The sequence below is a fragment of the Nicotiana attenuata genome, unplaced genomic scaffold, assembly GCF_001879085.1.
Source record: "Nicotiana attenuata strain UT unplaced genomic scaffold, NIATTr2, whole genome shotgun sequence".
Lineage (NCBI taxonomy): Eukaryota > Viridiplantae > Streptophyta > Magnoliopsida > Solanales > Solanaceae > Nicotiana > Nicotiana attenuata.
In genome coordinates, this window is record NW_017670368.1 from 652955 (window position 1) to 663758 (window position 10804).

A 10804-nucleotide genomic window follows, 5' to 3' on the forward strand; every position below is an offset into this window, starting at 1 on the left:
CGTTGATAGGGCCGATTCTCATACCATCTGCATCAACCAGCTTGTAAGCCCCACTTGAATAAGCTTCTTGTACGACATATGGCCCATCCCATTTTGAAGTGAACTTCCCTACAGGTTTATGGGAAGTAATTATGGGTCTTCGTACGGCAAGGACTTGATCTCCTACTTGAAAGGATCTCGGACGAACTCTTTTATTGAAGGCGCGAGATAATCGAGCTTGATAACATTCAAGACTCTGTTGAGCTTCCAATCTCTTTTCATCAAGAGCTTCCAACTCTGCAAACCGAAGTCGAGCATTTTCTTCATCAGTGATATAATTGCTACTCGCCCTTCTTATTGAGATGCACACTGGTGATGATTGCTTGTATCCCAGACCTTCACGTGGTTGCCTCGTTGCAGCTTCTGATGGTAGCTTCCCTAACTTTGACGACTCGTTGGGATTGTATCCAGCTTTTGCAAATAGCTTGTAAGCGTTAGGGTCAAAACCTTCATCTGTTCGCTTTGTAGGGAGTGCCACATTCTGCAAACGATTTTGGGCTACAAACCCTGCAAGCGGCATTGAGGACGACTTTACTGCCTCAATTCGTTTGATCGGAAGAGTTAACTCTTTTGGCATGTTGGTTTGGATATTATATGATTATCCCTCGTCTTTCCTCCTTTTAGGGACATATTTGCAGACCTTAATTCAAAAAGCCAGCCGGTTTGAACACTTCAAATTGATGATGTAACAAACCTGAAAAATCAACTTGACCTAAATCGGAGTCTTTAACTTGAACACTTAGCCTCTTATTAAAGAAGCTACCATCATTCCATTAAAGACATCAATTTGATATGGAGGACCTACCCACATTGACCCATCAAGTCAAGATAGAGAGTTCAACGAAAGAATACATGTACACCTAATTTTCAAGTGTCAATCAAGTGAATATATTCCATCATACCCCATTTGAATAATGCCTTGGGTAATATGTTTTGAACTCATATGACTGAACTTAGAATGAAACTCTAAGCTGCCTACGTACCTCGGTGAAGAGGATCAAGTCATTCCGTAGTTCGAAATGGGTGAGTTAATTTTTTTTTTCTTTTTTTTTTGCGTCCTAACTTTTGCCTAGGCCGCCTCTTTCGAGGTTTTCAACCTAGCGGACTTTTTTTTTTATGTCCTAACTTTTGCCTAGGCCGTCTCTTTCGAGATTTTCGACTTGAAGTCTTTTCTCGACTTTGAACAGTTTTTCGACTTGAGTCTTTACTCGAATTTGAGGAGTTTTGCAACTTGCACACTTTGTTTGAATTTGAAAAGCTTTACGTCTTGAAGTTTGGCTCGAATTTAAAAAGCTTTGCAACTTGAAGTCTTTGCTCGACTTTGAAGAGCTTTCGACTTGAGTCTTTGCTCGAATTTCAAGAGTTTTGCAACTTGAACACTTTGTTTGAATTTGAAGAGCTTTACGTCTTGAAGTTTGGCTCGAATTTAAAAAGCTTTGCAACTTGAAGTCTTTGCTCGACTTTGAAGAGCTTTCGACTTGAGCCTTCGCTCGAATTTGAAGAGTTTTGCAACTTGAACACTTTGCTCGAATTTGAAGAGCTTCACGTCTTAAAGATTTAGTTCAAACTTGGGGAGCTTCGGTACATACAATATATGCTCATGTGCCAAGAAGCATTATAACTTACAGTTTAGGCTCGTGCGTTTAGGAGCGTTATAATTTGCAGTTTAGGCTCGTGCGTTGAGGAGCATTATAACTTGCAGTTTAGGCTCGTGCGTTAAGGAGCATTATAACTTGCAGTTTAGGCTCATGCGTTAAGGAGCATCATGACTTGCAGTTTAGGCTCGTATGTCGAGGAGCAATCATGACTTGCGACTTCATGGATAATACTTCTTCAAAACTTGCCGTTGATAGGGCCGATTCTCATACCATCTGCATCAACCAGCTTGTAAGCCCCACTTGAATAAGCTTCTTGTACGACATATGGCCCATCCCATTTTGAAGTGAACTTCCCTACAGGTTTATGGGAAGTAATTATGGGTCTTCGTACGGCAAGGACTTGATCTCCTACTTGAAAGGATCTCGGACGAACTCTTTTATTGAAGGCGCGAGATAATCGAGCTTGATAACATTCAAGACTCTTTTGAGCTTCCAACTCTGCAAACCGAAGTCGAGCATTTTCTTCATCAGTGATATAACTGCTACTCGCCCTTCTTATTGAGATGCGCACTGGTGATGGTTGCTTGTATCCCAGACCTTCACGTGGTTGCCTCGTTGCAGCTTCTGATGGTAGCTTCCCTTACTTTGACAGCTCGTTGGGATTGTATCCATCTTTTGCAAATAGCTTGTAAGCGTTAGGGTCAAAACCTTCATCTGTTCGCTTTGTAGGGAGTGCCACATTCTGCAAACGATTTTGGGCTACAAACCCTGCAAGCGGCATTGAGGACGACTTTACTGCCTCAATTCGTTTGATCGGAAGAGTTAACTCTTTTGGCATGTTGGTTTGGATATTATATGATTCGCCCTCGTCTTTCCTCCTTTTAGGGACATATTTGCAGACCTTAATTTAAAAAGCCAGCCGGTTTGAACACTTCAAATTGATTATGTAACAAACCTGAAAAATCAACTTGACCTAAATCGGGTCTTTAACTTGAACACTTAGCCTCTTATTAAAGAAGCTACCATCATTCCATTAAAGACATCAATTTGATATGTAGGACCTACCCACATTGACCCATCAAGTCAAGATAGAGAGTTCAACGAAAGAATACATGTACACCTAATTTTCAAGTGTCAATCAAGTGAATATATTCCATCATACCCCATTTGAATAATGCCTTGGGTAATATGTATTTTTGAACTCATATGACTGAACTTAGAATGAAACTCTAAGCTGCCTACGTACCTCGGTGAAGAGGATAAAGTCATTCCGTAGTTCGAAATGGGTGAGTTTATTTTTTTTTCTTTTTTTTTGCGTCCTAACTTTTGCCTAGACCGCCTCTCTCGAGGTTTTCAACCTAGCAGACTTTTTTGATGTCCTAACTTTTGCCTAGGCCGCCTCTTTCGAGATTTTCAACCTAGCGGACTTTTGTTTTGGGCCATACACAGTTTATACTCTTGCGGGCCAGGAGTGTAGCAACATGCAGTTTAGGCTCGTGCGTCAAGGAGCGTTACGACTTGCAGTTTAGGCTCATGCGTCAAGGAGCATAGCGACTTGCATGGACTCTTCAGTTTCATCTTCGGATGAATATTTGCCCCCATTTTGAGCATCTTTTGCTTCTATTTCATCATGAGGCTCAAAGTCAGGAAACCTTTGATCTCCACTTGTAGCCATACTCGATTCCATATCATGTGCACGAGTTGCTACTTCTTCAAATGTTTTGGGTTTTATGCCTTGTAAGATATAGCAAAGACTCCAATACATGCCTTGAATGCACATTTCGATGCCAGAAGTTTCTCTAAGGCGATCTTTACAGTTGAGGCTTGCATTCCTCCAACGATTGATAAAGTCGATAACTGGTTCACTCTTTCGTTGACGAGTATTTGTAAGTTCTACCATACTCACAGTACGTCTCGTACTATAAAAGCGATTGAGGAACTCTTGCTCTAGTTGATCCCAGCTATCGATAGATCCAGCCTCGAGGTCCGTGTACCAGTCAAAAGCATTTTCTTTTAGCGAGCGGACAAACTGCTTGATGAGGTAATCTCCATAAGTCCCAGCATTGTTGCACGTCTCCACGAAGTGCGCAACATGTTGCTTTGGGTTACCTTTACCATCAAACTGTTGAAACTTCGGAGGTTGATAGCCAGCAGGCATCTTCAACATATCGACCCTTGCAGTGTACGGCTTTGCATATGTAAGGGAGGATTTGGCAGCAACTTCATATTTGTTCTTAATGGTTCCTTCGATGAACTCCTTCAGTTGATCGATTGGAATCATCCCTTCAGATGAGACAGGGATAGCCTTAGTGGACGCTGCTTGTCTTGGAGGAGAGTCATTCTCTAGAACTTCTGGGAGCTTGCCGGGTGCATGGGTGGATTCTTCTTCCCACCCTGTCTGTTAGCTTATCGATTCTAGCCTCTTGATTTTGCATGCATTTGGTCAAGCCAGCGATTGCTTCCGTCAAGTTTGCCAACTGCTCCTCCACGGATGAAGTATTTGTCACCATAGCTTGCATGATTGTCGTGGACGACGGAGAGTAGCATGGATTTTCACACAGATTGATCCTTGATCGGCTCACGCTATGTGTTGTAAGTGGGGAGGATCCATCACTTGAAGCATCATCATCTTCCTTCATAGCAGAGTGCTTGGATCCGGAGAGGTCAAGCAGAGCAAGAGTTTTCTTGATCTTTTCAGCAACATCGCTTCCTCCTTCAGATGCGTTTGTGGAAGAACTTGCTCCTTTTGAGGATGAAGATCCGAAGACAGGGGTTGACGCGGACGGCACTTGGGGTGCTTTTTGTCCTAAAGAGCTTGCTTTGCTCCTCGTAACTGGTCCGAAGCTTCCAAAGGTAACATCGAGGATGCTTTCCACATCAGCGTAGAACCTGGAGTTAGCAGCTTTGGTGGAAGTTGAACCGGAGTTGATTTTCTTTGAAGCCATTTCAATGTTCTTGGTATTTGGTGAATGAAAAGTTGAGATGAGAGGTAGAGATTGTCCCACTGGGCGTGCCAGAATTTGTAGACAATAAATTTGCGGACGAGAAAATAAAATCAAGACCGAAAATATCGCAACAATCGTAGTATTTGATTTTGAATATTTGAGTGTACAATCTCTATGATTCCTCTGATTCTACTTTTCTAGTATAAATTCAAGGGCCTTTGAGCTTGATCTTGAATTTGTATTTGATTTATCCGTACGCAAACACTTTAATTGTTGCCACGAATTTTATCACGAACAAGTAGCCTTGATCTTGAACGCCTTGTATTTGATTTGACTTCGTTCTTGATCTTGAATACTTGAATCGTTCTTCGTTCTTGAGCTTGAATACTTGATTTGTTCTTCGTTCTTGAACTTGAACTTGATTTCTTGAACGTGAACTTTGTTCTTGAGCTTGAACTTGATTGCTTGAAGCTTGAAACTTGTGGAGAAATTTGCGGTGTTTGATCCACGAGCTCTCTCTTGCTTCTTGTTATAACTTCCGGTCCCTTTTCTAGGTTATGAACACCTCTATTTATAGTTGTAGTAGGAAAGAATTGTGATGAGAACAAACTCTTTCCGACCAATCAAATCGAAGTGTGACAAGGCCGCATTTGATTGGCCAGAACATATCACTTGCACACATGGCGCGATTTCATTACCCTTTTAATGTGACTTGGCATGACTGGTCATTTTGACACGTGGCATGATCCCATTAGATCTTCTGTTTGACTTGGCGTGCCACGTCATTTGACATGTGGCACCCAACTGGGCCTCTAGGAAGATGGCATATTGGGCCTAATGAAGTTGCCTTATCATTTAATTTGTAGTCCAATTGAATGGACTAGCCCAACACATATATATTGAATTTAAATAAATAACCAATTTTACTAGCCACAATATTTGTTTGGACTAGTGTCTTGAATTTATCGTGGTCCAAGTTATTTTATAAATTTAAATTCGATAAAATTTAAATGCTTACATCATCGTTTCATGATACCATGCACCAACAATATGAAGAATCAACTTGCAATATTATAAAGAAAAGTTATGATACAGGGTAAAGTTATTATATAAAAAGTCATGGTAAATAATAAAATAAAATTATTTAATAATAATGAAGGGTGAGATTGAGAGAAAAGGACAAAGTAACGACGCGACCACACCAAATTAATCGTTACATAAAGTGGCACATTTCGTTGTTATATAACGACGAATTTATTACAATACCATAAAATTTAAATAACAATAAAAATAAACATCATATTTAATGTAATAATACAATACAATACAATGAGTAACAACCATTCAAACAAGCTGTTAAGCGTCAAAGGTAGTAATAAGAGGCACTCTTTTTGCCTCTTTCTTCACACTTATAACCAATGGCTAACTTGGCGGGAGCAATTTATATACTTGTTCTCGTTTGATTATTCAACTTTGGTGTATAAAAGTCAAGAAAGTATATAAGAATAAAGAGTGTGACAATTGTGGGAAGAAAATCAGGGGCGGATGCACGTTAAATTCTTAAATCTTTTTCGAATTTGAAGTGGTTATTATTATTAAGGTATTATATTGATTTTAATATTTAATTATTAAATTTGGTTAACCTTGAAAGCGTATATCAACCAAAATTATTGTCAAACAACTAAATAACTAAACTATCATGTGTTACTAAGTAAATTCGTCCATAAAAATATTTAATAGATAATATATTTGTCAATTTTTTAATTTTTACTAAACATAAGTTTATTTATAAAAATTTTAATAAAGTAAGATTGAAATAATTTTTAAGTAACAAAGAACCCGAAAAACTCGCAAAAATCGAACCAATCCAAATCGATATAGTTGGTTTGGTTTTAATAAAAATCGAATCAATCTGGTCCATTTACATCCCTGATAAAAAGTTTATGGTATATGACCTTACAGACAGTAAAATGTGAATTAATTTCTACAGCAACTTAATAGGCAATAAAATATGAATTTAACAATTATCCATCAAAATATAAATACACTTACAATTTAATCAGAAATCTATGGGGGGAAATGTGATATTGAACTGCCACATCACCGTAGATTGTTGTTGATATCAAATTATCCATTTTAAAATATCGGATGAAATTGGCAGGACTACTAATTAAAGAAAAAGAAGATTAGTATTACTTGTACTTTGCTTCTTTATCATTCTTTTAGTTAGAGAAATTATAGGTGCAAGAGCATAAGAAAGGCACCAACTAGTCCAAAAGAATCACAACTGGGTTCCGGACTATAGTTTATAACAACTTTACATATGTAGGTTTCCATTATCCTATGTTGATGTCTTGATTGTCGTGGAACAAGATCGAACCAAATTGCATCTTGATATGGAGAAGCAAGAGGATAAGATTTTCAACTCTTCATGGGTCACATCACTTTTGCGATCCTATTTTCTGGTGGAGGGTTGATTTTCCAAAGCCCAGTGCTCAAATGTTCAGCTGTTAAAATTTTCACCAGAATGATCATTGGTGCCTTTATTTTGGCATTTAGAGTTACCTTTTAGATAATGTACATTAGATTTCGACAGAATGAAGCCTTGCATTAGTAATTTAGATTCAGGAAAAGAGCTTTAGCTGAACATTTGAGCACTAGACTTTGGAAAATAACCAATGAATATCAATTTCTTGCTTATACTAGTGTGCTAGCTAAGAACTTATGTTCTCTGATGGAAGGAAGGAACAACTAGATACATTTCCCTAGGTTATAAAGTAGTACTGGTACTTTTTATATATAAATAAATAACATATATATATATATATATATATATATATATATATATATATATATATATATATATATATGTAAATTTATACCTACATCAGTGAAAAGAGACTATTATTATAAACAATATGTAGTACTACTTTTTTTACAAAAATCATATAACCAAAACTTTAAGCAAAACCACTTTTTCATGAAAAGATCACTCAATCAGCTAGCTAGGAAATGAAAAAGCAAAAACAAATCATATATATGTAAATTTATAGCTACATCAGTGAAAAGAGACTATTATTATGACCAATATGTAGTACTTTTTTCACAAAAATCTTATAACCAAAACTTTAAGCAAAACCACTTTTTCATGAGAAGACCACTCAATCAGCTAGCTAGGAAATGAACAGTGTTCCCTTAAATATGGGGTACACTATTCATCTCCCCCATTACTATTCATCACTTTATTATTATTTTTTTATTATTTAATCTTTTAATTTATCTCTCTATATATACCTAATTATGTTTATGTAATGTCTTTATAATATTAATATTATATCTTAAGTTTGGTAAATTAATTTTCGTGCATTTATTATTTTTATGTAGAAATGACAGTAGATGAAAATCAACTATTTCAAGAATTTTTATTTCGACATAGAAGAATTAAGGACAAAGATGCTTATTTTACACTTCGTAATGCATTAATAGATCATTTATGGGAAAATACTAGAGGTTGAAGTTGAATTAATAGATCATTTATGTAATATGTATTTAATTAATCTTGTATCGCTAGTATTTCACTTTTATTTGAATTATTAGTTAATCTATAATAATTGCTTACAAATTATATTATTTAAAATTTTATGGAATTATTTTAATTATGGAAATTACAAATTAATAAAAATAAAAGATGGAATTTGTTTAATGGAAATAAAAAAATGAAATTGAGATGAAAGATAATAATGTAATATAGAAGAGAGAGAAGAATATAAAAAAATTTGGGGAAAAAAATGGGGGAATGACTGGTGTAAGTTGTTCCCAAAATGGGGAAAAGGTTGGAGATGCCCCGAAAAAGAATCCAAAACTTTTTTGATGCTTTTTTGGACAAAAAGCACATTTTTAGTGCTAAAAAAAAGTTACATAACTAGGTAATTCGCAGTACTATACTACGAATTACCTTAACGGAAATTTAGTCGTTAAAGTAATTTGCAGTACAGTACTGCGAATTATTGAAAAAAAAATTAATAATTCGCAATATTATTCTGCGAATTAGGTAAAAAATTTTTTTTTTAATAATTCGCAGTATTGTAATGCGAATTATTTAATTTTTTTTTTTTTGTTTTACCTAATTCGCCGTACAGTACTGCGAATTACTATTAATTTTTTTTTTTTTTACCTAACTTTTTGTAGAGCAGTGGAAAAGAATGACGCAAGATTAGATTAGTACCAAAGGAGTGAAGGAAGAGCTTTAATATTATAGGGAAAAGGGAAGTAGTAGGTGATACTTGACAGGTTGATAAGATGGTTACTACTACAAGTTGATATGTATTGACGCTAACTCACGCAAGAGAGCCCTACTCACTGTACAATAGCGATTCTTTCTCTCATATTTTAGTACTGCGAATTATTAAAAAAATGAATGTTAAGTTTGTTATTTTTATATGTAATAGTGTAATAAAATAAAGAGCTTTTTGGTGTAGTAAAATATAGAATATTTTAGCGTAGTAAATATAGAGCCTTTTAGCGTAGAATGCAAAATATAGAGCCTTAAGTATGTAGTAACTGCAAACGCTATCCAATAATACTTTATAAAATTAATTATTTAATTTATAAAAATAAACGTACAAAAGTAACAAATTAATATATGTTGTCAAATAACTCAAATATCGATTCCGGAACTCATAGATAATTACTCAGTCCAATTCAATAATTAATTATTTAATTTATTAAATTAACAAAATTGTAAAAATGCTGAAATTGACACGCATAATAATTAAGGATAAGTTGGTGCTACCGGGCCTCAAATATCGAGCCTGGAAGACCATACATAATTGTTAAATCCAATTCAAGAATTTTTAATTTAATTCTTTAATCTAACAAAATTTCATCGGTAACTGAAATTCACGCACATAATAATCACATAAAAAATTTTTTTTTTTACTAATTCGCAGTATTATACTGCGAATTAGGTAAAATATTTTTTTTTTTAATAATTCGCAGTACTGTATTGCGAATTACTTTAGTACTGCGAATAGTACTGCGAATTACCTAATTATGTAACTTTTTTTTTTAGCATTAAAAAGGTGCTTTTTGTTCAAAAAAGTATAAAAAAAGTTTCGGACTCCCCCGAAAAGACCTTATGAACACACCAAAATCATTAAAAAAAAGTCTACATAAAACAAAACTTATACACAGTGGTTCTGCAAGTTAATTGGAGTACCGCCTAGTACCTGCTGCTCCTCTATGCCTTTTGTTTTTATATCATGTACTGTGATTATTATTATTATTACTATTATTACTTTAAAAGACTAACATTATTATTTAATTAATGACAAAAGTTTATAACTATTTTTTTATTTGCTCCCCCAAATTAAACCAGTTTATCATAAATATAACTAGCTAGTCTTATTAAATAGGAACCATTTGTTTAGCCATTTTAATTCATTCAAAGATATTTGTTGATTGGTTGTCGGCATTATTGTATTATATTTGTTTGAGAGGTGGTGCAACTCAAAATTGAGCAGAATTCTGTTCAGTTTTATTAAAAATTTAGATTGATTTCTGACGAAAACAATCGGACAATTACTATTTTTTTCAAAAAAAAACACCTAGATTTCCGACCAAGTTCGGTCGAAAATGATAAAAAATAATAAATATTTGTTAACAGTTTCCGACGTATTCTGTCGGAAAGTCAAAAAGTTTATTTTTTAATTATTTTTTTGGTAAATATTTATTTTTATTTTTTATTTAAATTATTATGACCGATTCGGTCGATCCGACTACTTTGGTCGGAAATCACCGACGGATTCGGTCTAAAACTATTTTCGACCGACTAATTTTAGTTCGAAATCCGTGATTTTCTATCGATTTCCTACCGTTTTGGCGGTCGGAATTCAACAATTTTCTAGAAGTATTATAATTCAAATCCAACTAAATTAGCTCGGATCATATTATCAATTTGGTTATTTAGGATTCTCGCTTTAAGTGATTCGGTTGTACAATTTATTTACACCGTAACTTATCGAATTTAAAACCAATTTTAAAACCTACAATCCCAACTCATAATAAATTAATGTTAAATATGGATCAACACATCAAATCAGCTTTTCGTCTTGCTCCCTACTGCCTATATATAAAAATAGAATAATGCAGAATCGTTTACTGTACAAACGAATTGCAGTTCTGCCTTTTATTTGTAACCCCCACCCCCACCCCCACCCCCAC